The 27,732-nt window shown below is 43.6% G+C and overlaps 1 protein-coding gene and 1 pseudogene across 24 annotated transcripts in view; both read right to left on the bottom strand.

Annotated features, from left to right (window-relative positions):
• Nucleotides 1-27,732, bottom strand: part of NCAM1 (neural cell adhesion molecule 1) — a 346,316-nt gene that overhangs the window by 235,068 nt on the left and 83,516 nt on the right. The gene's annotated exons all lie outside the window — the stretch shown is intronic.
• Nucleotides 12,274-21,434, bottom strand: LOC122692191 (annotated as a pseudogene).

Raw genomic sequence — 27,732 nt, 5'->3', positions numbered from 1 at the left:
TTTAATAGAAGGCAGTCAGGGTTCCCATAGAAAATAATTTCAATTCCTACAGCTGATTATAACTGTCTCAACACTTGGAAGACCTGTCCATATAAATCTGGAACAAGATGATGAGAACATCTTCTATCTTTTATGAGAAGATACATGACTAAATATGGTAAAGAGAGTGTATTATTTCTACATGAAGGACCAAATGAGATACTAGTCACACATGGTATGTGTAAGCAGTATGCTTCTGAGGGCTGATTTTTAAGTAATGCTGATGAGCCCTAAATGAATATTGTGGTGCCCTGAAAGATCACTGAAGTATCCACTTAAACTAAACCTGATATTGTATTTCTTCTACAAGGCTATTGGACCAACAGAATTGGAAAGGAGTCAAGTATCATGCCTGTTGAGCAGATCATATGAGTTTGACATTTTAGCAAAGCTAAGCCTATGGTGTCTGAGATGTGAGCAGCCCCTGAGACTGGGCAGAAGGTGTGAATCTGCTGAGTCCTGGCAGTCACGAGGGCCCGCTGGGTGCCAACACAGCACCATGCGAACGGGGCACCTTGCAACGAGGCAGTTCTTCTGCAGAGCTCGGCATAACCAATCGAGAGGTCCCCAGAGGAGGCAGAACAAGGCCCAGAGATAACTTTTGCAGTAGGTGTAATGTCAAGTTCAGAACCTACACTGTAGCTGAAGACTTCTGAGCCCAAGGCTTGGCCACAACTGCAGGGCCAGCCTGGCCACAGCTGGAGAGCAGAGTCTAAATCTGAGAATCAGGAAAGTCATCTCAAAATTAACAACAGGCAGACACAATCGTGCACTAGGAGATGGCGATGAATCTCTGGCACATCCTCTACAAACGCCCGGAACAGTCTCCGACTGGCCAGTCTGCTGCCCTCCATATAGCACCCAGGACGTTAGCTCAGGCTCCTTCTCCACTTAGAATGCTCCACTGGCACCACACTGTCTTTGGAATGACATCAGAGCCTGGCTGCCTCTGCTTCAGCCACATCTGCCTTCTGTGACAGGCTGCAAGACTCTTTTCCACCTCTGGGCCTTTGCACATGCTATGAAAGTGAAAGTGTTAGTCACTCAGTTGTGTCTGACTCGTTGCGACCCCATGGACTATAGCCCACCAGGCTCCTCTGTCCGTGGGATTCTCCAGGCAAGAATACTGGAGTGGGTTGCTGCTTCCTCCTTCAGAGGATCTTCCCAACCCAGGGAATGAACCCAGGTCTCCCCCACTGCAGACAGATTCTTTACCACTGAGCCACCAGGGAAGCCCCTATACATGCTATTCCTTCTGTTAAAGCTATGGTTTTCCCAGTAGTCATGTATGGATGTGAGAGCTGGACCATAAAGAAGGCAGACTGGTGAAGAATTGATGTTTTCAAATTGTGGTGCTGGAGAAAACTCTTGGGAGTCCCTTGGACAGCAAGGAGATCAAACCAGTCAATACTAAGGATATCAACCCTGAATATTCATTGGAAGGACTGATGCTGAAGCTGAAGTTCCAATACTTTGGCCACCTAATGCAAAGAGCTGACTCATTGGAAAAGACACTGATGCTGAGAAAGATTAAAGGCAAAAGGAGAAGGGGGCAGCAGAGGATGAGATGGTTAGGTAGCATCCCTGACCCAGTGGACACAAATTTGAGCAAACTCCAAAAGACAGTGAAGGACAGTCAACTCTGGCATGCTGCAGTCCATGGGGTCACAAAGAGTGCGACAAGACTTAGCGACTGAACTGAACAGATTCTTCAGAGGTCTGGTTCCTTCTAAACTTTCAGTTTTCTATTTAGACATTGTTATCTTGGAGCGGTCTTCCTTGACCTTTTTGTTAAGTATCAACCACCCCCTTCATTATTCTCTAGCCCAGTACACTATTTGTCTTCTTGTAGCACTTAGCATGGTTCAAGGTCATTTGTTTACTCATTTACTTATTCGTGAAATTCATGAGGACAGGGAACATGCTGGTTTTTTCTTTCACTACATATACAGCACACAGTACATCACAGGCATTCAATAAAAATCGTCAGTGTTGAAAATATTATGTTCAGTGAAAGAAGCCAGATACGAAAGGCCACACATATAAGTATGATTCCATTTATGTCCAGAAATGTCCAGAATAGGGAAATTGAAAGAGATAGAGCACAGATTGGTGGTTGCTATGGGCGGGGGAGGTGAGAACAGGGAGCAACTTCTTAATGGGTCTGGGGTTTTCTTTTGAGTGATGAAAATGTTTTGGAACTAGGAGATGATGGTTGTACAACATTGTCAATGCAATCAATGTTGCTAACGGCAAAATGTTACACATATTGTACCGCAATAAAAAATCACTGGTATGGACCAGTGCATGCACTGTGCTTGCATTGCCTCCCACCTTCCTGGCAGATGACAGCTAGGAGGTAGGGTGCTTCTCCTCTGGGCCAAGCCAGGCGGCATACCTGCATGCAACATAGGTGCTCCTGGAGGAGGGCATGGCAACCCACTCCAGTATCCTTGCCTGGAGGATCCCACGGACGGAGGAGCCTGGCGGGCTGCAGTCCATGGGGTCGCACAGAGTCGGACACAACTGAAGCGACTTGGCATGACGAGGTGCTCGCAAAACAAACCACTGAGAGGGACTCACTTTTATCAAGTGGATTAATCCAATGAAGATCAAATCCCCACTTGGTCTGTGCAGATACAGAATCAAACACAGAACCCCAATTCAAGTCTTGTAATTTACACATAGAGAGGACAGGATGTGAGTCCCATGTATTTGTCCCAAGTTCAAGCCAACCAAGCTGGCCCAGAGGAAGAAAGAGAAAGCGGGAAATTTCAAAGCAGGAGATCTCTTCTGTTCCTTTCCCAGATCTGCGGCATGTCAGTACCATCGCTACGAAGGCTTGCCTTCACCAACTGAGAACTTTCTTTGTATTTGGACTATTTACTTCCATAATTCACTACTTCTGAGATTAAAGGTAAAACACAGGTCTGGGCCTGGGGGGCAAGATGTTGGAAGTAAAATATCACTGAGGCTATAAGATTAGGAGGAGTCTCCAGCAAGTATGCAACCCTTCTACTAAGAAGGTTGGTCAGTCACTTCACCACTTTTTGTCTTCCTTCACCTATTTCAATAACTTGACTGACACTTTGTGAACTCGCTAGTCCAAAGGAAATGTGGGGGAACACTGAGGAAATGAAATGCAAAAGATATACAAACATAATCTTTCCAAATACTGAAATTTATATATAGGAATTTTAAAAAAATGAACTTTGTAGTCTAAAATGTGAGATTTACTTTTTGGACAGAGAACAATGGGAAACCTTCTCTCTCACAGTTTGGATCCCACATAAAACAACGTAGCCTTTATCAAACTGCGAATGATTTAAACCATGTTTATGAGTGCACAGGAAGAAGAATCTTTCTAAATTAACTCCCAAAACTAGAATTCTTCATAAGCCAAGGCTTAAAAAGACACAGACTATTTAAAAGAAATGTACACATACTTTCCTAAGGACGTAGGTTAGGTCTTTAAAAGGAATATCACTACATTATACACAGATGAACATAAATATCCAAATTTAGTTCATAATGCCAAAAAAGAGACACTGATTTTCAATTATCCTCTGGAATCAGCCACTATGGTATCATAAAACATGATGTATCAACCAGCAAGGGAATATATCACAATCTTGTTAAATATGTTGTCTGAAATGCTCCTGAATTATCTTTTTAAATGGAACAACCAAGAGCTACAAAACCTGGAGACAAATACTTTAAAGTCTGGAAAATTTTAATCAAAATGATCTTAAAAACTCTTGAAATAAAATCTTTTAGAAAGCAGAAATATATTTATATTTTCTACTTTATCCAGACCGTTTTGAGACACTCACATTCAGTACTCACTCTTCTCTAATATGTTCTGATTCATCTATTCTATCTCCTAAGTAACCGTTCCACACACGCTCCCTTATAGAGTTCTGGCGAGGAAAGAGGTCCTGGCTAATCACTCCTGTGTGCCCTTTGTTTCCACTGGATTAGTAATAATGTACCATTCATTAAGCACTTGCTATAGTGCCAAGTGTTTCACATAATTATCCCTAAAACCAAGCTTTTTCTCCGTTTAATGGGATGGAACACACTTTACAAAGATGGCAGCCACATTACGCCCCAATCCCAGGTGAAGCTGCAGTGTACCCCTGCCATCAAGAGGTGGGCCCTGCAGTGCCTCGACCAACAAAATCTGGCGCAAGTAACTCTGTGCCAGTTACAGGTGAGGCCCTCAACTGCCCTAACACTTTCTGCTTCTTGGGAGAGGCACGTAAGAAGTGGCCACCCTTAGAAGGCTGGGCCATGACCAGCTCAAGCCCCAAGGCGAGGCCCTGCAGAAGGAGCCATGGAGAGGCAGGGCAACAAGCATTGAGGCATCAGAAGTGTAAAACGAGGGAGTCGTCCTGGAGTCTGTCTCCAGCTGCTGTCCTGCGCTCAGTCATGTCCGACTCTTCATGACCGCATAACGGTAGCCCGCCAGGCTCCTCTGTCCATGGGATTCTCCAGGCAAGAATACTGGAGTGGGTTGCCATTTCCTTCTCCAGGGGATCTTCCTGACCCAGGCATTAGAACTGAATCTCCTGTGTCTCCTACGTTATCAGGCTAATTCTTTATCACTAGCACCACCTGGGAAGCCCTGTCCTTCAGGCCCGGCCACTAAAACTGATGCCACAAGGATCAGGCCCAAACTGTCCAGCCAAATCCTTCCTCATGTCCACAAAGACATAAGCAAAATAAAATAGCTGTTTCAGGCCACTGAACTTTGGGCTTGCTTGTTAGACAGCAGTACACAACTGTAACACTCTCCCATGGACCCCACAGCACTAGAAGAGTCTTAGATCTAAAAAAGATGAAAAGAGACTCTCTGTCTTATGGCTGGCAAAGTATAATTTAGCCCATTTTACTAACAGAGCAACTGAGGACCAGAAAAATTTAATGACTTGCTGAACCCAGCTGGCACTAGTGGTGAAGAACCGCCTGCCAATGCGGGAGATGTAAGAGACGTGGGTTCGATCCCTGGGTCCAGAAGATCTCCTGGAGGAGGGCCTGGCAGCCCACTCCAGTATTCTTGCCTGGGGAGCTCATGGATGGAGGAGCTGGTGGGTTATACAGTCCACAGGGTCGCCTAGTCAGACGCAACTGAGCACAGCACAGCACAAGATAGCAGAGTTTCTCCATCATGATTTCCTCTGCAAGTGGGGAAAGAAGCCTAAAACTCTGTTTTCTTGCTTTATTACCATGCTGCCTATCTCCGAGTTACTTCTCCAGGTTGTTTGACCAGAGCATGAAAGTAACAATAAAGTCAATGGAGAATGAAGACTTCATGATGAGAAGGGAACAAAAAAAGTCCAGTAACAGAGACAGCAGATTTCAGGTCATCAAAGCCATGCTTCTCATTTATTTGAACCTCTAAGCAAATAATGTCTTTCTCCAAGTTGGGGTGTCTTTATTTGTCAGGTGAGTCCACTATTCGCTCAGTAGCAAAGGCGGGGGAGCAAGCCCACAGCCGGCTGGCTATGAAAGCATCTACAGTTAAGCTGAGGGGGCCTGCGTGGGAGGCGGGGAGGAGCAGAAACAGGCTGTCACTGGACTCTACTCCTCGCAGCTCCTTTAAAGGTCAAGAGGAAGCAGGTCTGCACCATCTGCTCCAAACAACCACAGAATGAAAGCCAACTCCAACTCTGAATTTAAAAACAGCAAATTTCACAGGGTTCCATTCAACAAGCCAAGCATCCTTCTCAATATAAAGATACCATAAATGTGGGAACCCATGAAGAGGCCACGGCTGGATGGCAAGACTTCTGTGCCAGGGAAGAGCAACTCTACCTCAGTCTAAACTCTTCCTTCTGTATACTCTCAGTGACCCTTCTAACACCCATCCCCTCTCACAACCTTTTCTACCAGGCTCTCTGGAAACCTTTCTCAACATACCTCCTTAACCACTCTCTCCACCTTTCAATGGCAACAGGCCCGTCTACGAGGAAAACATTTCCCCATCCAAGGAAATCCACATATATTTCCACATCCTCTGCACTACAGGACCCAGCAGTGGGGCGAGGGAAGTCCTACAACGCAGTGAACAATACAACCAACTGTCTGTTGAACATCTTCACCTTGCAGATCCCAGAGGCACTCAAATTCAACATGTCCATAATTGGATTTATTCCCAGGTGGCTCAGTGGTAAAGAATCTGCCTGCCAATGCAGGAGACGCAAGAGACATGAGTTCGGTCCCTAGGTTAGGAAGATCCTCTAGAGGAGGAAATGGCACCTCACTCCAGTATTCTTGCCTGGAAAATTCCATGGACAGAGGAGCCTGGTGGCCTACAGTCTGTGGGTCACAGAGAGTTGGACACGACTGAGCAACTAACACACACATCCTCTTTCATGCCAAACCTATTTTTTGTTTTTCTTATTTTTTCCAGCTCTTCTGAGCTATAGTTAACATATATCATTATGTGATGTACAGAAGACGTCCAACGTGATGATTTATGTGTATACTGGAAAATGGCCATCACAATAAGGTTAACACATCCATCACCTCACAGTGACCTCTTTTTGTCTGTACACAAACCTGTTATTTTTTATTCTCTGTTTTAATCGATGAGCCTGTGCATTCAGGCTAGGAACATAGAAGTTGTCTTTGATTTCCTCTGTCCCTCTCCTCCAACCTTACATGTGTGCTCAGTAGCCTCAGTCATGTCTGACTCTTCGTGACCCTATGGACTGTAGCCTGCCAGGCTCCTCTGACCATGGGGTTCTCCAGGCAAGAATATTGGAGTGGGTTGCCCTCCTCCATAGTATCTTCCCAACACGGGGATCAAACCCATGTCTCCTGCCCTGCATGCTCATTCTTTACCGTTGAGCCACTGGGGAAGCCCTCCAACCCCAGAATCAGTGACAAATTAGTAGAGTTCCCCTCATATATACTTATCCTTTTTCTCCATTCTACCACACCCCTAGTTTAGACATTCACAGCAGCTTAACTGGCTTGATTCCATCCTAGTACCCTCAAATTCAGACTTCCCAGTTGCCAGAGCTCTCCCTCTAAATTACAAGGAGGAAAGAGAGAGGGCTGGATGAATTAGGAGACTGGGATTGACATACATACCCTATTGATACTATGCCTAAAATAGATAACTAACGAGAACCTACTGTATAGCGCGGGGAACTCTACTCAATGCTCCGCGGTGACCTAGATGGGAAGGAGATCCAAAAAGAGCAGATATACGTGTGGCTGATTGGCTTTGCTGTACAAAAGAAATTAACACAGCACTGTAAGGCAACTATACTCCAATAAGAATTAATTAAAAAAAAAAACCAAACAAATCTGGCCCTTCCCTCAAAAATAAATAAAATAAAATAAGACTGTGTTTTCATCATTATGTTTAAATTCTTCAATAGTCCACTCTGCCTGGAGGGTCAAGCCTAAGTTCCCTAAAACAGCGTACTAGACCTTTTAGCCTACGCCTACTCATCTCTGAGTCCAGGATCTCACCTCTTACCTCCTCACTCTGTTGCTTATAGCTCCCAGAACACTTCATGCCATTTCTCACCTCCACACCTTTGCTAACATCACACTCTCTCTGTCTGGGGGCTCACCATGTCTCTATTCTTTCCCACACATCACCTGGTTAACTCCCAGTCACTATTATATACAGTCCAGGTGTCCCTGCAGCTCGGGGGTCATTCCTGACATCACCCTTCTCTTTCACCACCCACAGGCTAGGTTCCCTGCCTAATTGTTTGTTCTTTAGTCGCTAAGTTGTGTCAGACTCCTTTTTGACCCCAGGGACTGTAGCCCATCAGGCTCCTCTGTCCATGGGATTTCCCAGGCAAGAATACTGAAGTGTGTTGCCATTTTCCTTCTCCAACCTTCCACAATACTTACTATTAATACAGCTTAAAGAGGCTGTGAGGTATTCATTCTTCGTTTCTCTAGCACCTAACACCAAGCCTGGGGTTGTAGGAGATGCACAAGAAACTTATAATGAATGGATGATTAAATTATTAGATGGATGTAAGACTCAGAGGATAAGTCTGTACCAAAACGTAGCAGTTGTCTGTGGCTGTGTAACAATATTATGACCAAATTAGTGGCTTAAAACAAATCCATGCTTGTTGGCTAAGTGTTTCTGTAGGTCAGGAGTTCAAGTACAGCCTGGCTGGGTCTTCTGCCCCCCGGTCTTACAAGGCTGCCATGAAGATGCCGGCCAGGGCTATGATCTCTTCTGGAATTTGACTGGGGAGGGACCTGCTTTGTTGGTAGCATTCGTTTCCTTGCAGACTGTTGGGCTTGAGGACCTCACTGGAACTGGAGGTCCCTCCCGGATGGGACTTTCCAACGTGGCCCACGTTGGAAAGGAGAGAGTGGCTTAGGAAGGCAGACATTACAATCTCAAATAATGTGATCAGAGAAGTGCTGCTCCATCGCTTCTGCCATATTATACTTGTTAGAGACAAGTCACAGGACATTAAACCAAGAGGTGGGAACCTCTGGGAATCCGAGAGTCGGTCACACACAGATACGGTTTTGAGAGAACTCACCAGAAAGGGTGTGCAGCTAGAACAACAAGCAGAGGATTGAGAACAGCAAGAATTAACTATGCTAACTGAATGAGTATATTTATGTGCAAAACTTACTGCACAATCTTAATAATATTTTCTCTTTATGGAAATGACTTTTAGGTTACTAGAGAATTCCACAATTAGTAAAAAAAAAAAAAAAAATTCTGTAAAGTACCGCTCTGGGTTTGGAGGTAAACACTAAATTTAAAATGTTGACCATTTTCTACTTCTACATTCCTTTCGGCATCATTATTTTTGTAACTGGCTCTGTAGATCAGCAAGACTCTTCTTAAATCATTTATTTTTCATCCATTTTACAGGGTGTTTGGGGCCCAGGAGGCAGAGCTTTATTTAATATATCTCAATAATTTATAGCCAACAATACACTGAGGGAAATGTCAACCTCATAAAAACTGAAATTCAAGTGAGAAATGCTGAAATTTTCCTCAGAGAAGGAAAAATTTATGAAAATAAGGCAAGCCAAGGAAGTATATTAAAACATTCCAAAACATAAAGAATGTGTTTAATGCATCTGCAATTTTTAGACATGTCCCTCTGGGTTGATCCACATCTATCACAAACAGGGCAGCCTGGGACTGCATCATGCCTCGGTCTGTCACTCTTCAGACAGGTCAGCACCGAGTGTAGCTGATGATACAGTAGTCACTTCAAGGTAGACCTTTGTCTCAAGGCTTTCCTATATCCTCCCCTAAAAGTCCATCCATCCCTTTTATCAATGCTGTTTCCCCTGTGAGTAGTTCGCTGCTCCCTCTGACTCAGGGTTAATTACAACAGTTATGGAGAAAGTCCCCAATGCTACTTCAAGAGATATCACAAATGAGGGAAAAGAAAAAAAAAAAAAAAAATCTGACTTTCTATCAAAACATAAAGCTCTTAGCAATTGTATGCAAAGATTTGGGAACCAGGCCCACCTGGCCTCCAAAGAACTCAAGAGGTCAAATTCTCCAGTCAAAATAGCCTCTCAGGCCTCTTTTTAGTTCTGTGATCGGGGAATAAGGAGAGGATTTTCCAGCTAACTTTTAAACTTCTACGTAATTTCTGAGGCATAGCTATTACCTACCAATAGATTTTCAGGGTTTACCCAATGAAATTCAATAGCACTCTGAAGAATCAACTGGAAAAGTACCCTTCCTCAAGGGCAAGCAGATTGTGAAGGGTACAGCTAATGCCTCGGGTTAAGGTTTAAAATGCTGAGGCTGAGATTTTAATATCATGCCCACAAACCCACCAGCCCTGCCACTAAACTGGCTGACACTGGTCTTCAGCTGAACATCAGGAATTTCCAAAAGAACACGGACAAGGGTTCTAGAATCAGAACAGTCATCACTTACTAGCTGGGTAGGTGGTCTCATTTTCCTGAATCTCAGTCTTCTCCCCTATAAATTGCCTATTTCATGCACTGGTAGCTTGAATCCAAGTTCAGACATCTCCGAGCATATTCAGTGAGCTTAGAAGAAGGAGAGTCAATCAGCAATTGAATTTCTCTAAATATAGGAAAGAGCCAGGCTAACCAATTTGACTCAGGCTGGAGGGAAGCAGTGATTTCGAATACAGCAGGGTAGAGACCGCACAGATCCATCCCCAGCTTAGACCTAGGGGCTTGGGCTAAACACAGAGAGAGTGCGGACATGGAGAAATCAGAAGAACCTTTCTGACGATGGGCTCTGGGTGACATGGGGGCATAACCAAGCTGCTCTGGTGTCCCTGAGACAAAAGCATGACAACCTGGAAAGCAGTGAACTCCCCTTTCGCACGTGACAATGTGGCCTTATTGTAACCTACACTCCAAGGAGCACAGAATATTTGGGGCCCTGAGGATGTGTTCAACAAAACTCACTGGGTATCAGCTGAGCATTTATACTGTGGTTGAAAGTACAGAGACTGGACCTGGGGCGGAAGGCAACGGAAGCCAAGACAGAGATGCAGAGCTGCACTCTACAAAGGGGGACTCAGAGGGGACCCCAGGAGAGAAGACATCCCCCCAGGAACACCCAGGGCCTTGAAGGGAATTTTTCTAGGGGTGAGATCACATGGTTATAAGTGGGGATAAGGGTGTCTAATATCATTATAGTACTATCAGTCTGACCCTCACTGACATTATACAAGTAGGACCGGCTGGGCAGGTCAGGGTCAGTAGCATTATTTACAATGGGAAAAGTTGGGAAGTTTTTAAAAAATAAATCCAGATTTCACAAAATTTTCTTTAAAGCAATGCAGTAAAAAGGAAAAAAAAATACTCCTCTGGTTATTGCGAGGCAAGAAACTGCTCCTATCATCAAACCAAGCTAAATGGTGCAAGTTCAATTTCCTTTCAGTGTGTTATGGCTTTTCCCAGCTTCTCTACTCCTGGCTTCCTCATTTGCCCAAAACCCTACGCAAACTCGCATCTCTGGCAGAGAAGCAGGGACTACAGTAAGGGTGCTGCTCAGATTAGGCACGAGATAGAAACTCAGGTCACATTTCATAAAAGATGACTTCTGAGAAAAACCAAATCTGCTTCCCACAGCTCAAGAGTTCTTCAAAGTCCATTTTAATTACCAATGTTTCACAGGAAACATCCTTTGTCTATTTATTCTTTAAACAGGGAGTTCAGGTTTTCTTCCATTTGAAATTGCTTTATTGACTCGACTTGCAGCAATTCCCTTAGGTGAGTATCACCAGCAGATCCAATTCAGCAAAGTACTGGATTCGATTACTGTCAAGTAAACAACTTGCCACCCACACAGATTCCATCCCCAATGAAATCCCTGTGTTACTGAACACTTCTCTAGGAAAGGCAATGGAAAAGACTCCCTCTTCAAAAGGTGCACCTTGATGCTATATTGTGTGTAGTGTGGTTCCCTTAGCCCAAGAGACATTGTACGGGGAAGACCAAGGACGTGTAAGGCAGCAAACTCAGCCCTGCCTCTCCATCAGAATCGCCTCCCAGGACGGTAATGTACAACATGATCACTATGAAGTATGTCTCAAAAACATTTGTATCTTTCAGTTCAGTTCAGTCGCTCAGTCGTGTCTGACTCTTTGTAACCCCATGGACTGCATCATGCCAGCCTCCCTGTCCATCACCAACTCCCGGAATTTACTCAAACTCATGTCCATTGAGTCGGGTAATGCTATCCAACCATCTCATCCTCTGTTGTCCCCTTCTCCTCCTGCCTTTAATCTTTCCCAGCATCAGGGTCTTTTCAAATGAGTCAGTTCTTTGCATCAGGCGGCCAAAGTATTGGAGTTTCAGCTTCAGCATCAGTTCTTCCAATGAATATTCAGGACTGATTTCCTTTAGGATGGACTGGTTGTATCTTTAGACCTACTCATACCATCTGTAGAAATTTGTACTAAGAATATAAAATGGGTGTAGAAACATACAAGGATGTTCACTGCAATCCTGTTGATAGGTGAAAAAAAAGAAACTAATAATAATGTTTAATGATAAGAATTGTTCAAATAAATCAGCCAATTAAATATTCTACAGGTATCTTTGACATTTAAAAAAAATACAGTGGAAAATCCCATGTAGAAATGATATTACAATGAGCAAAGTAAGTTTGTACTGTAATATCAAAAACCATAGTTTGTAAAACATATACATATGACATAGAAAAAAGATCCAAAAGATGGGTACCAAAATGTTAATATTACTTATTTTTAGGTGGTAGTTTAATGGGTAATTTTAATTTTACTCTTTTGTCTGAGTTTGTAAATTTTCAATAATAAACACATATTACTTTTTTTAATTAAAAAAATTTTGGTTAAAGTTCAAATTAGAAGAGAACTGAAAATAATATAGCCCAAATTTTTATTTCTACACATAGTGATGCTCCAGCTTAGGAAAGTATACTGGGTAAAAAGAAGCTCTACCACAGAAAAAGGAAAAGGATTTCTTAAATCACTATTCATATTAAGGTTGCCTTGAAATTAAATGCGTAATTAAATGAATTACAAACTTATCAAAATAATCTCTGACTTATTATGTAACTAGAGCCCTCCCAAGGGCATAGCTCTTCAGCTTTTCTGGGTCACTAAGATCACCTTGGAAACACCTGATTAATGTCATCAGTAAAGCTTGCAGAAAATGCACACAAGTGCTAATAAACAGAAGTTCTGAAAGCTGGTTGAGGAATTCACAGAGACCCAAAGCAGTCCATGGATTCTGTATAGCAGTATTGTATGTTCCAACATGAAATCATATGATGTGGAATAGAAAACAACAGAATACAGAATATAAGGGAATAATATAAAACAGAGCATGCATCTATGATGGCTCAGTAATACTGTGTGAAATTTGGGGCTCACAAAATGTTAAAAATTAATTATTTTTAACATCTGGATAAATCTAAAGAATACGCAGAGATGTAATTTATTCTTTTATGTGTCTGTAGATTCTAGATTTTGACAAAAAGTTTATCACCATGGGACAGGGTTAAACACTATGAATGTGACTATCCTAGAAGCCCATTACTCCAGGTTAAAATATATATATATATCCTGCACTAGAAAAGGGAAAATAGCTTCAGGTGATTTAACCAAGCATCTACTACACCTTTTAAAGGAAATAAGGGAAAAGAGGAGAATTTCTTAAACCTCCTATACAAATTATCTATTACTGCTTGGAAAAAATAGGAGTTAGAAATTTGGGTCAGGGCCTGAGCAAGTAGTTTTGGATTTTTTCTAGTCTACATTCTGTAAGTACTTACAAGCTTTATTTGTAATTATGATTTATTTACTGCCACTGAATATGGACAACATTCATTCATTTACTAACTTGATATCTACAAAAATAAATCATACCCAGTCACATACAAACTCTCTCTCTCATTCATTCTCTGTCTCCTTCATTCATCTGCCCTTGCCTTTTCCCCAGAACATAGCAACAGCTGGAAATGGGGAAACGATATAGAATTGATTGCATCTGAGACAGCCATAGCAGCCACAGGGAGACAAATGTCTGTTTCAGACTGTCTCTGGCTCATGCCAAATGCCTGAATCCAATGGATCTTCCATCAGAATGGTGGATTTGTGTCCCATTAAGAAACTGATTCAATCAAGTTTTCTCTCACCCCTGTTTCAGCACAAGCCACTGGACAGCTCTCAAACACCCCCTCTCAATAGGACAGACAGCTCCTTAGTTTTACGGGAAGCTCTCGTAACCATTTTAGCTCTTGCTCAGGGGAGTGTAGACAGAGGAGGAAACTGGTTCCAGGTGGGGTACTCTGTGTTAGAACCCCCATTTTTCCACTCTGTCCTTTGGAGCTTTGACATGCAGGCCTACGCCATCTGGGGCAGAGCAGCCCATGGAAACCAAACCTCCTTCAGCACTTTGAGCCCTTCTGTTCCCTTCCTAGATGCTCCCCAAAGAGAATTCACAAAAAAAGGGACACTGCCCTGCGTGAAACTGTGGAAACAGACGGAGAATCTTAGGCATTACCAGGAGATATAATTATTATTAACTCATTACATGTGGAAAACACTCTTTCAGGTGCTGAAGTCATATTACATAGGCAACAACTGGTCCTGACCCAAGAGTTTTGAAGGCATTTCCAAATAAAGAAAAGGAATTTACAGGGAAGAAATTACCTAAGGTCAGTAAGAATCAGGCCCAGGATGAGTCACAAATTAGGGTGAAGCCTGTGGAGCTGATCATAAGATCTTTTTTTTTTAAATTGAGGCAAAATTCACATAATGCAAAATGAACCATTTAAAAGTGTACAGTTCAGTGGTATAATGTTGTACGATCACCATCTACATCAAGTTCTAAAACATCAGTGTCACCCCAAAGAGAAAACCCTGTACTCAGTAATCAGAAACTCCCTGATAGCAGGATCTTGGGCTCAAAAGCAGATTGCCTGACACTGTCACGTCTGTTTTGTTGTTGTTGTTTGGTCGCTAAGTTGTATCCAACTCTTTAGCGACCCCATGGACCACCAGGCTCGTCTGTCCGTGGAATTTTCCAGGCAAGCATACTGGAATGGGTTGCCATTTCCTTCTTCAGGGGGTCTTCCCAATCCAGGGATTGAGCCTGTGTCTTCTGCATTGGGAGGTGGACTCCTTACCACTGAGCCAGCAGGGAAACCCCTGAGTTCTGTTTACAAAACATCTAAGTGGAGTATAATGTCAGGACAGGAACTTTGCTTATCTTCTTCAGCACTGTATCCTCAGCATTGCTGAAGGGATGCTGAATGATTGGGAACCAAACCGAGGAGCAAAGGACTTGATTTGTCACTAAGCCAGTGAGGTATCAATCCCTTTCTGCCCACCTCCCAGACACTGAACCAGGTTGGGCCATCAGTGCTGGAATCTAGAGATCTGAAGGGGGCTGACACAAATAAGAGTTAAGAAGGACCAAACTTGACCATATGAGGCTTAGCAAGTACTTCCTGAGTGTCAGAAGTTTTACTTCAACCCCTTACTCTCCATAGGGACACCTGAAACTTACAGAAGCAATTGTGTGAGGTCACTCAGTTGGAGAGAGGCAGAGCTGGGGCAGTACAGCCCAAAGCACTTGCCTTCTAACACGAGACCATGGCCATTTTACAGATGAAAAAACGAAGGCTAGAGCAAAAGCAGCAGGATCCCAGAGAATCAAAGGCACTACCGGTTTCAGGGCACCTCAACATCAAGATGGGCGAGAAAGCTGCCAACCAGATGGGTGAGTTTACATCCAAGTTCAAAAGGGCGAGTCCTCACTCTTTAGTGATGCAATCAGAGGCAAGATCCCATGTCCTGGTGATCCTCAAGTTTGCACAGGTCATAAGGTGGGCCCAAAGGTATGACTAGAAGGCAAACCTAACCTATAAAGTGATGCACAAAACCCATTTATGTAACATTGTAAAGTAGAAGTTTAAGATCACTTTCTACGCACCTAAATACCCAGTTTTTCCTTTCATTTATTTTTATTCCTAAATACCCAGTTTTGAAAGCTTTCAAGATTTCTGCTAGAAAGAATATTCTTGGAGTGGATGGCAATGTCAGTCCCACAAATGGTCTTTCTCCCTCTCTCTCCTCAACTTTTTATTTTTTTTTATGCTTCATGCATTATATTGGACTTTTTTTTTTAAGATGTAAATTTTAATACATTATTTCTTTTTTGAACTTGAATGGGAACCAGAATGGGATGATCCAGAAGGTGACCTGTGGCACCTGGGTAAAGCAGTGGTGTTCCGAGGGGCTGGCCCTGGGCTCAGGGTTGTTTAGTGTTTTCACCAATCACCCAGCTTTCAGGTGACCATGATCTTGTTGGTCTTTTTTTTCGATCACCAGATGAAGAAGATCTAGAACGACTTCTCTTTCTGTTCCTCTCAGGAGATGATGATGAACTTGAGTAAGATCTTTTTCGTGGGGGAGAAGAACCCCTGTGGGACGTGGAGCTGGATCTTGATTTCGACCCACGAGATCTCGAATGTTCTCTGGAACTGGAAGGAGACCTTGACTGCGAACTGGAGGAACTTCTTGAACACGACCTGGACCTAGACCTTGAACTGGAGGGGGAGGATGAGCGTGATGAAGATCATGAATGTGAAGACCAAGACTTTGAGCGACTTCGTCTGTTAGATTTCTTATTTTACTATCTTCTTCTTCACTGGCATCAAGATTATATTTTGAGAGATCAGCATCATCTTCATCCTCATCTCATTTATATTTAGAAAGATCTTATTCCTCATCCTCTTCTTCTCCCTCAGATTCTTTATCTTCAACTTCCTTTAAAACAGATGCAGGACCAACTGCCTTCCCTCTGTATTTTTTCTTCTTACGTCCAAACTCATCATATTCACCATCAGATTCTTCTCTTTCTATGTATCCAACATTTTCTCTTTCATTAAAACCTCCACCATATCCTGTTCTTTCTCCCAGTTTAGCATACTTTGGAATAGTCCACATGTTACACTCTGATCTTCTGGCCCAATTCACATTACTGCAAGTTTTGCACTGCCAGTCATTAGCACTAAATAAGCCTCAGCTCTTTTCTACGAGTGTCTTTCCTATTTCAGTGCCCCCTGCTTTCATCATCTTAGCCTCAGTTGTTTTCTCTCAACCACATCTATTACAGCTAGTTCTTCTAGCAAAGTTTACTTTTCCACATCTGGGTCCAGAACTTCTATTTCTCTTTTCATGTTAATGTCAATGTTAATTTTTGTCCGGGCAAATCCAGTCACCATCACTGACTCTGAGATTCTTGGTCAACATCTTGGATGCCACCACCACACTTTCCTCAACTTTTTAGAGTTCAGTTTTGTCTTTTTCTCAGGGAAAGCAGAGGACAGCGTGGTCAGCGTGCTCAGGAGTTAAGTCTCGGTGACAGTGCCCTGGAGGAGACACTGCTCCCCGCCCCCCCCACTTTCAGACACAGAACTCTGAGGCCCAAAAGGGTGAACTGCAGCAGAGGTGTCCCTGCAGCCAGCTGGCACGTCTCAGGACAGCAGCCACGGGCACTGGTACACGTGAGAACCAGGAGAAGAGGATGTGGAGGCGGCATCCTGGGCGCTGGGAACGACGTGGAAGACTCTTCCCCCGCTACAGAGCTAGTGTGACAGCGAACCAGCTCTGAGACTATGCTGAGCATGGAAATTTCACCTCCCACCTGGTGTGGCCTGGGAGGAAGAAGCTCTCTTATTCCTTGGCCTGTTCAAAGTCCAATGCATTATTAATATTCGAAATTTTCTTTTCTATATTGCTGTATCTGGGATTCTAATATTAAGTTATCTGAAAAGATTTTCACTATGGTTTGATTTAATTCTAACTGTAAGTGTGATTTTACTCTTACCGGTGACTTTACGCCATGTAGAATAAGAACGTCCTGAAGTAAACATTCAATTAAATAAATAACTAGAACCTAACAGGAAAATAGGATTCACTTTTTTATCTATTATAATGTTATGCAGGAAAAACACCGCATAATGAAGATGTTAGCTCCTGTTTTACAACCCTGGCAAGAACCATGTGTTCCTGTAAAAGCATCAGGAGCCAAAAGTCACAAATCTCCCGAGTGCCTGGGCCACTGCCTACATGGATTACGTGAAAGCCTAACAAGCACGAGTTTTAAAAGGTGCAACTTAAGTCAGTATCTTTCCACACCTATGAACTGTTCTCTATTAAGCTATCCATCTGTCTATCCATTTGTCTACATACCTGTCTGTCTATCTACCTATATCACCTGCTCTGTTGCTAACATGAGACACGTAAGACTGTGAACAGGTAACTTTCCAGCCAGGTAGGTGTCTTTGGCTCCCTTGCTGAAACCAATCAACGTGTCTTAACCTACAGTTGTAAAAGCAAAGGTTCAACAGAAGGTGGCTGAGGGCTGTGTATAAACATGAAGTAGAAACGCTGGCTCTGCATGCCGCGGGCCCATGGGGTCTCGGTCCCGTCAGCATGGGCAGGGAAGGCAGCGCAGTATCACAGTTTACCACGTGGCCGCGAGCACGTGGCCGCCTGTGGTCAAGGCCCAGACGCCTCCCTTCCCGGCTGCGTGCACTTAAGCGGGCTCCTTAACCTCTTCTCCATTCTACTGTGAAACAAGGTGATGCTAATATCAACCCCGAGGACTGGATTAAGTGAGTCACGTAAGTACAGTGTTCAAACAACACCTGGCACCTACCGGGCACTCAGTAACATGATTACTCCCTACGGGTCGTTTTCTCTCTGGTTCTTTAATAGCAACCAAATTAGTACAGACGACTGAGCACTCTTCTGATAAATAATCAAACTGTGCTCTCTCTCCCATGTTATTTTCCCCAAATGCCATCAGAAGCGATGGAGTAAGTCTTTAGAAACAGACTGCCACTCATCTTTTTTTCATAATTCACCTATAGCTTTGTAGCTCTATTCATCTTCCCACAGAGCTTTAAATGACAGAACTTCTAACATTCCCGAAGCTGATCAGCAGAGAACGTAACACAGTTTGAAAGCCGGTTTAAAAAAAAAAAAAAAAAAGAAAACTCTTTTATTCAAAGAAAAATCTCCTTGAGCTGAGCCACTTCACTCACCTCAAAGATAAAAGCATATTTCTAAAACACGCTGGCCTAGTTTAGCAGACAGGAGGAAATAAAATAAAAGAATTTATCCAGTCTGAATCTATCATCAAGGGAAAAAGAAGAAATATTCTCTCTCTCTCATTTAAATTCATTTGCGATATATTTTTGTATCAAGGGGTATAAATAATGCATGATGGCATTTCGGAACCGCAGACTCATGCTCCAGTGTATTCTATTATCTTCCACTTGGGAGTCACAATGCAAGGGGTCCTGCAGTGAGCTCGCAGGGCTGTCTGAGACGGAAAAGTGGGAAGGAACGGTCTCTCCCAGGGCTCTGATGTGTCTGAGTTCACTTCCTCCCTCCCGCCACCATTACCCTCCCAGTAGGAGCTCGGAGGCCTGGCCCTGGGCCACCGCGGTGTCCCTGGGAGAGGGTCTCACAGCCTGCAGTGAGATCTACAGTAGATCTATAAATCTACAGTCCCTGAAATGGTCATCTTCTCTCTGCCCAAGGAAGCCAGCGCAGCACAGCGAGTCGGCCAAGGCTGATTTGCCTATTGGGAGGGAGAAACCAGCTTCCTTCCCAGGAAGGAAGGAAGAAAAATACTTACACGGTAAGAAAATCATGATCTTCGTCTCCTGGAAACCTGTGTGCCTTTATTTCCTATCTATTTAAAGAATATGCTAAACCTGGAGACATTTCAGCTCAACAATGTACCACCCTGCTTGGCCCTGGAAATAAAAATGGGTAAAAGTTCACTAATGCATTCTGTTGCTAGGTTCTACAAATCATGTTTTACGGCCCCTGTGTGTGTGTGTGTGTGTGTGTGTGCGTGCGTAATAAGAACTGACAAAGAAAAATACAACACAGTGAAAACAAATTACTTTCTCATCTTTCCTCAAAAGTTAAGTAAAGGTTAGTGGGTTCTTCTTGGAGTATGTCCATGTCCTCAAGAAGTTATTGATCCAAGATGCTCAGACAATACTCTCACATAGCAGAGCAAGAAAAAGAGCAGGCAGAAGAGAAGGAACCAAAGAATGTATTCAATCCTTGCCTGAGATCCTGGTTTTGAAGAGAAAACTCTTCAGACTCTATAGATTTCTACTGGACCCAGGCAAGTCTTGTTTCATTTGTTAAAAAGAAAGTCTTGTTTCATTGTTAAAAAGATTTGACTGACCTTGGCTAAGTTCTGCCAGGGCTAAACAGTATAAGGAAAACATCATTAAATACCACTATCAGTATCATATCAGAAAACAGTGATCCTCAGTAAACCTGCTGTGAAATCTTAAAACAGGACAAATACTCAAAACTGTCTAGGCCACACTTAAACTCACACAACCACCCAGAATAACTGCGCTAGGAGCAGGCACACTGCCAGGCCCTGGGGGAGGTCTGGAAGCTGCCTTAGACCTTAGAGGCGGACCCTGCAGGGCAGAGAGGGGGAGAGGCCCTGAGCACAAGCTGTGTCCTACAAGACCCGGAGCTGAAGGTGTCACAGCAACATGCAGCCTCCGAGAGTTTGCTACCATCTGGAGAGATCACTGCTGTTGCAGAGATCACAGAAGTTCTTAGAAGAGATGCAGGCTTCCCAAATAGCTCAGTGGTAAGGAATCCACCTGCAATGCAGGAGATGCAGGTTCAATCCCTGGGTCGAGAAGATCCCCTGGAGAAAGGAATGGCTACCCACTCCAATATTCTTGCCTAGAGAATTCCATGGACAGAGAATCATGGCTGGCTATAGTCCACGGGGTTGCAAAAGAGTCAGACATGACTTAGCGACTAAACAGCAACAGCATTTCAGATAAACCTTGAATTAAAAGTAGGATTTCAAAAGTCACAGATAGGGAACGGGAGAGTGGGAGTTCTGGGAGAAAGTGGTCTCTCCCGGCTGCACACGCATAACCTGCTTCTATTTAAACCCTCCCTGTCACCCACGGGATGCAGTAAAACCCCCTCCTTGATCTGCCCCTTCCTTGCCCTCTGGCCTCATCCCTATTGTGCCGATTTCTCATCGTTGGTGGGGAACTACCTGGAATTCCCTGAGTTTTGCTTCTGTTCTGCTTCCCTCCCTTAAGCTTTTACACACAGGATCCTCTTCCTGGAATGCCTTCTCCCCCACCCCTGACCTCTTAGCTCCCCACAAGCCCTGGTTCTCTCCAGTGTTCTTCCATCCTTCAACTCTGAAGGTGAGCTCAGTCCCCTCGGCAGAAAGGTCCTCATCATTCCAGAAGAGTTATCTCAAACCTTATCATGCCTGCGGCATCTTGACTGTACCTTCTGGTTAACTGTACACCTTGATTGTGCCAAGAAACCCTGGCTTTGCAGGAGTATAAAAATGAAATGGGTTTACATTTTCAAACCATTACCTTTAGCTGTACTCTGCCAAATCACTAGTCCTACTGCTTAGCCACAACAGCGGCCAGAACTTTTCAGGCATGTCCAGAGGTTAAAGTTAGTCCACTTCCTTCTAAGACCCTCTTCACTCATCTTCCTTCATTGCATGGAGGAATGAAGACCGTCTCCTAAGACTAGCCCCTGGGTGGGGTGTTGGCGGAGGACAGGGAGACAAGAGGTTTGTACTAAGAACCTCTGGTCCCTCCCTCTCTGTCTGACCTCTCTGATGTGGAGTGAGGGAAGCGGAGACCAAGACACACAGGATGGGAAGGTGATGCAGGACAGTCATGAAAGACCATTAGTGGTGAGCAGGCAGCTGGTCTCACCAGGCATGCTCTACCTCCATCCGCTGGTAATTTCCAGCTATGTGATGATCTCCATGTACATTCTGTAGCATCTTCTGGAATGAGGGTTCACCTTCACCCTCATCTGTAACGGAGAACCCCTCAGAGACCCCTGACTGCCCCACCTCTCTCCTGACCCCACCCCTCCCTCCATCTAGCATCTTCTCACTTGGCAGCATATCCACAACGCCTGCCTCATCTACTCCATCCTGCTTCATGAGGACTTGGGGGAACCAGGAAGGCTGCTTCTGCACCCGATAGGGACTCCAGGGAGCCAGGGAGGAGATGGCACTCTGTCTGCCTTCCAGGGACCCCGAGGTGCAAGTCATTCCCACCGCGCCAAGCACAAGGCTCTGGAGCACTAAACAGTCTCCAAAAGAGCAGTGTGCACTGGTCTCTCTGTTCAGACGGGCTCCCCCTTTCAGAGGGTACACCCTCCAACAGCCCCCTCATCATCTTCCGTCCACTCTGCTCCACGACCACACCAGGGAGGGCTTACATGTTCAGAAGCCCAGCCTGGATTCAAGCCAGCAGGAGATGCCAGTCTGCCCTTTGACTGGCAGAAGACTAGTTCTACAGCCTCCACCAGGCTGCAGTTGGTCTGGAGGAGAGGGGAATGGTACCAAGGATTGACCCCATGTCCTCTCCAGGGCTCTCCTGACCCATGAGAGCAAGGCTGCTTCTACCACCTCTGGTCAGACCTGGGGAGGCTCTGTACCAAACTGCTGGCAGCTAATTCAGACGGCACGGTTCTCGGGGCCTCTGTCCCCACCTTTGCTCCTTAGCCGGAAATCCAGGCAAACGGGAATACAACCAAGTTACTCAGCTTCTGTTATACTCTATTACAGACCCCTCGGGGTGTGTCCCACTTTCCTGCTCACACATCCGGGTCTTTACGAGACCCAGAGCTCCATGAGCCCAGGGACAGTATGTCATTCACTGCTTTAGTCTCAGCCCTTGGTAAACCTAAGTATGTCATCCCTGCGTGATGGTAGAAGGCAGGAGAGAACAGCAACGAACATAAAAATACAGCAGAAGAGAAGGCTGTCCCAGATCACCGAAGATTTAAATGGTAAGCTAAGAGGCTGAGAATACAGATGATGGTGAGGAAGAGGAGGAAAAGGATGGCATTGCTGAGCACCTACTATGTGCCAGGCACAGTTCTAAGTGCTTTGCACATGTTGTCAGTAAAGGTGAAGAGTCGAGGAAGATTCTGGACAAGGAAGGTTGTGGGGTCAGAATGACACTTCCCGAAGATTTATCTGACAGCAGCAGGTAACAGAGGTGAGCAGCAGGGTAGGGGTGACAGTGATCCTGCAGAGGGCACATGTGGTTTGTGCAGAGGAAGCAGAAAAGCGAGGATGGAGGCGGAACCAGAGGTCCTCACAAGGGACAGGGCGACAGTGAGGAAGAGACTGAAACCCTGGTGATGGGAGGAAGGGAAGGAGGGGAGATGGTGGGTGTGGTTGAACTGGGTTCTAAGTGCAGCCAGGCGGGCAGGCGTGGAGAGGCGCACTCGAGTCAGAGGAGGGAGCAGAGCTTGGGACAGACCTGGGGTCCACGCAGGTGGACGCTCTGCAGGCCCAAGGGCAGGCCCTCCTGGGGTGTAGTACGGTCAAGGCAGAGCCTGAGGAAGGGGTGATGGAGAGGGACGCAATTCCAATAGAATGGCTGTGGAAGAAAAAGGAGGTAAAGATACCGCCTCTGAGACACACGATGGGGGAAAGAAGGAAGAGGAGCAAAGCGAAGACGGGCAGGGCTTTCACTGCTCCTCTCAGGCCCCTGGAAACCTTACATTTGAGGGCTGGAGGGAAAGAACTGCTGATGGAAGACAGGTTGAAAATGCCACAGGGAGAGTCTGAACTGACAAAACAAGGTCCCAGAGGAAGTCAGAGGAGGTGGAAACAAGTGCAAAATTCAGCTTCCAAGAGGTGTTTCTTTTCCTTGAAACTGGAAAGGAGGAAAGTGGGTTAAGGATACAGGGATCCCATGGGAGGGCTGGGATTTGGCGGGGTGGTGTGGGAAGGAAGCTCCGGGCGGGGTGGGGGCGGGATATGTGTACACATAGAGCGGATTTGCACTGTACAACAGAAACTAACAGCACTGTAAAGCAATGATGCTCCAGTTAAAAATAAATAAATAAAAATCTTTAAAAACGAAAAGATCATTTGGGGGCTGGGCAGGGAGAAAGCTGAGGGCGTTTTCTTTCCTGGTGCTGTGTAAGAAAGATGGAGGGGGGAAGGGCAGCGCTGGGAGGAATGGGGAGGTCTGAACCAGGCACTGCCACAGAAACTCGGGGGTCATCAGTGGTCACCCGACCAGCTGACCACAGTCGAGCCACTCCAGGCTGATCTGTTGCCTGAGGGCATCAGAGTGATGCTGTGATTACTGTTGCTTCAAATGGGGGAGAACAAATCTTAATAAGTTTTGTTTTTCCCCTCCAAGACACAATACAATGGCATAACAAGAGGAGACTTAAAGATGTTTATATCTTCTCTCTTTACATCCTCCTGTTCCACTCCAGTGAGCTGGTCTACAATCAGTTCATATAAAGGAATCAAAACAAATCTGAAGCTAGTGTTCCCCACTACATAACTGAATAGTCAACTCACTGTACAGTCAGCTGCTCCCAGCTTCGCAGGATATTATAGCACACTCCCCAACGCTACAAAGACTATTCTCCCTCCAGCATTCTTGATGTAAGAAGAGTTTTCAAAATGGTTTAATGTAACTATGCCAAGGGGTAGCGTGGTGAGGGAGGGATGGCTTGGGAGTTTGGGATTAGCAGATGCAAACTATTACGTATAGAACGGATAAACAACAAGATCCCACTGTATATAGCACAGGGAACTATATTAATATCCCGTGGTTAAACTATATGAAAAAGAATATAAAAAATTATATTTATGTATAACTGAGTTACTTGGCTATATAGCAGGAATTAACACAGCATTGCAAATCAACTGAACTTCAATAAAATAATTTTCTTTAAAGTTTTAATGTGACCAGCATAACACACATAAAGGTGTGTATGGGTTTATGATAGTTATATCCAGTTTGGGAATAAAAAAAGACACTACCAGAATCCTCCATGTAGGTATTTTTAAAATTATGTATTAAATGTAAAGCATGTGTTATAAATATTTTCAGGCAGGGGTTATTCCATTGCTGACTGAAATCTACCTCACCATAGATTCTGCACCACTGACTATTTCCTTGTAGCTAAGAATAAGACGAATTTATGGAAACTATTTCACATTATTTCCCTAAACATTTAAATATTTTTAAAAAACAAAATCTATTATATGTTAATTTTTATAAAATTTAGCAGAATCATAGTTCAAAAGGAAAAGGTCTTACCTGTTGTAAAACAGTAATATAAGTAGAAATGCAACAGCCAAATCATCCAGAAATGTTATGCCAGCCAGATGGAGGGGTGGGGAAGAGAAAAAAAGTTGTGATCAACAGTGATATAAAAACATCTCATTTTCTAAACAAACAAACCAAAAAAAAAATTGGAACAAAATGAGCATTAACAATCATTTTATAAAAGATGAAATAAACTATAGAACTCATTATTTTGTTGTATTTGTTAGCTTCTCAGTACAAATAGAACTAACCAGCATAGAAGCATTAATTTCAAACAGAAATTATTTTCATTTATATGCTTGAACAATTTTAAACTTAAGAATGGAATAATGTCCTACTGAGTGAAGTAAGTTTGACAGAGACGGAGACATATCATATGACATTCCTTATATGTGGAATGGAAAAAGAAACAAACGAACTTACTTACAAAACATAAAGAGATTCACAGACTCAGAGAAGGGACAGTTAGGGACTTTGGGATGGACATGTACACTCTGCTATACTTAAGATGTATAACCAACCAGGATCTACTGTACATCACAGGAAACTCTCTTCAAGAATATGTGGCAGCCTGGACGGGAAGGGAGTCTGAGGGAGAATGGATGCATGGACACGTGGGGCTGAGTCTCTGCGTTCACCTGAAACTGTCACACCATTGTTAATCGGCTATACTCCAACACAAAATAAAAAGTGTTTTTTAAAAGAACTGGAATAGGCAAACTACAGTCGACAAGTCTGACTTGCCCAGTGTTTTGTTTTGTTTAACTTTTTATTTTGTCTTGGGGCATAGCTGATTAACAATGTTGCAATAGTTTTAGGTGAGCAGCAGAGACTCAGCCATACATATACATGTATCCATTTCCCCCCAAACTCCCCTCCCATCCAGGCTGCCACATAACACTGAGCAGTGTCCCATGCCCCACCGCTTATTTTTATAAAGCTTTACTGGAACACAGTCACACTCATTTGCTTATATGTTGTCTGTGGCTGCTACTATGATACAATTCACAGAGTTGAATAGTTGCTACAGAGTCCAGATGACCTTTAAAGTGGAAGTATTTACTACCTGACTCAATACAAAATACATTTGCTGACTCTTTTTTAGGAGTAAATGGTAAAAGCATCCCTTTTTCTTTTCCTTCTCAGAGAATTTCATCCCAATCAGCTCTGACATATGCTTTCCAATATGGTGGCCACTAGCCATGTGTGACGACCACACACTTGAAATGTGACCAGAACTGAGATGTATAAAATACACACCAGTTTTCAAAGACTTAGAAACAACAACAGAAAGTAACAATCTCATTAACAATTTTAAAAATATTGACTACACACTGAAATAATACTTCTGGCGTATTGAGTTAAATAAAATATGCTATTTAAATTAAATATGATATGTAAAATTACATTAAAATTTCAGGCATTTATTTTTTTAATGTGGCTACTAGAAACATTTTAAATGTATATGAAGCTCATATTTCATTTCTATTGTACAGTGGTGGCCTACAATTGAGGCCCCAAACAAATAATGCTCTGAGAACTAGGTCTTTACAGGATCTGATTCTAAAATAACGCAATTCACCTTACAATGGTGTGTAGGCTATTGGATGGGCACAATAAAGGACAGAAAGGGTATGGACCTAACAGAAGCAGAAGATATTAAGAAAAGGTGATAAGAACACACAGAAGAACTATATAAAAAAGATCTTAATGACCCAGATAACCATGGTGGTGTGATGACTCATCTAGAGCCAAACATGCTGGAATGCAAAGTATAGTGGGCCCTAGGAAGCATCACTACAAACAAAGCTAATGAAGGTAATGGAATTCCAGTTGAGCTATTTCAAATCCTAAAAGGTGATGCTTTAAAGTGCTGCACTCAATATACCAGCAAATTTGGAAAACTCAGCAGTGGCCACAGGACTAAAAGGTCCATTTTCATTCCAATCCCAAAGAAAGGCAATGCCAAAGAATGCTTAAACTACCCCACAGGGGTACTCATTTCACATGCAAGCAAAGTAATGCTAAAAAATCTCCAAGCTAGGCTTTATCAGTATGTGAACTGAGAACTACCAGATGTTCAAGCTGGATTTAGAAAAGATAGAGGAACCAGAGATCAAATTTTGCCAACCTCTGTTGAATCATCAAAAAAGCAAGAGTTCTAGAAAAACATCTACTTCTGCTTTATTGACTACACCAAAGCCATTGACTGTGTGGGTCACAACAAACTGGAAAATTCTTCAAGAGATGGGAATACCAGACACCTTACCAGCCTCCTGAGAAATCTGTATGCAGGTCAAGAAGCAACAGTTAAAACTAGACATGGAACCATGGACTGATTCCAAATTGGGAAAGGAGCATGTCAAGGCTGCATACTGTCACCCTTCTTATTTAACTTATATGCAGAGTACATCATGCAAAATGCCAGGCTGGATGAAGCACAAGCTGGAATTAAGACTGTTGGAAGAAATATCAATAACCTCAGATACGGAGATGACACCACCCTTATGGCAGAAAGTGAAGAGGAACTAAGAAGCCTCTTGATGAAAGTGAAACAGGAGAATGAAAAAGTTGGCTTAAAACTCAACATTCAAAAAATGAAGATCATGGCGCCTGGTCTCATCACTTCATGGCAAATAAATGGGGCAACAATGGAAACAGTTACAGACTTTATTTTCTTGGGCTCCACAATCACTGCAGATGGTGACTGCAGCCATGAAATCAAAAGACATTTGCTCCCTGGAAGAAAAGCTACGATCAACCTAGACAACATATTAAAAAGCAGAGACATTAGTTCGCCAACTAGTCTGTCTAGCCAAAGCTATGGTTTTTCCAGTAGTCATGAATGGATGTAAGAGTTGGACCATAAAGAAAGCTGAGTGCTGAAGAATTGATGCTTTTGAACTGTGGTGTTGGAAAAGACTCTTGAGAGTTCCTTGGACTGCAAGGAAATCAAACCAGTCAATCCTAAAGGTAATCAGTCCTGAATATTCATTGGAAGGACTGATGCTGAAGCTGAAGCTCCAATACTCTGGCCA

Source organism: Cervus elaphus, chromosome 1, assembly GCF_910594005.1.
Source record: "Cervus elaphus chromosome 1, mCerEla1.1, whole genome shotgun sequence".
In the NCBI taxonomy this organism is placed as follows: domain Eukaryota; kingdom Metazoa; phylum Chordata; class Mammalia; order Artiodactyla; family Cervidae; genus Cervus; species Cervus elaphus.
Note: the sequence above shows the minus strand (reverse complement) of the source record. Positions and strands in the feature narration are given on the sequence as shown.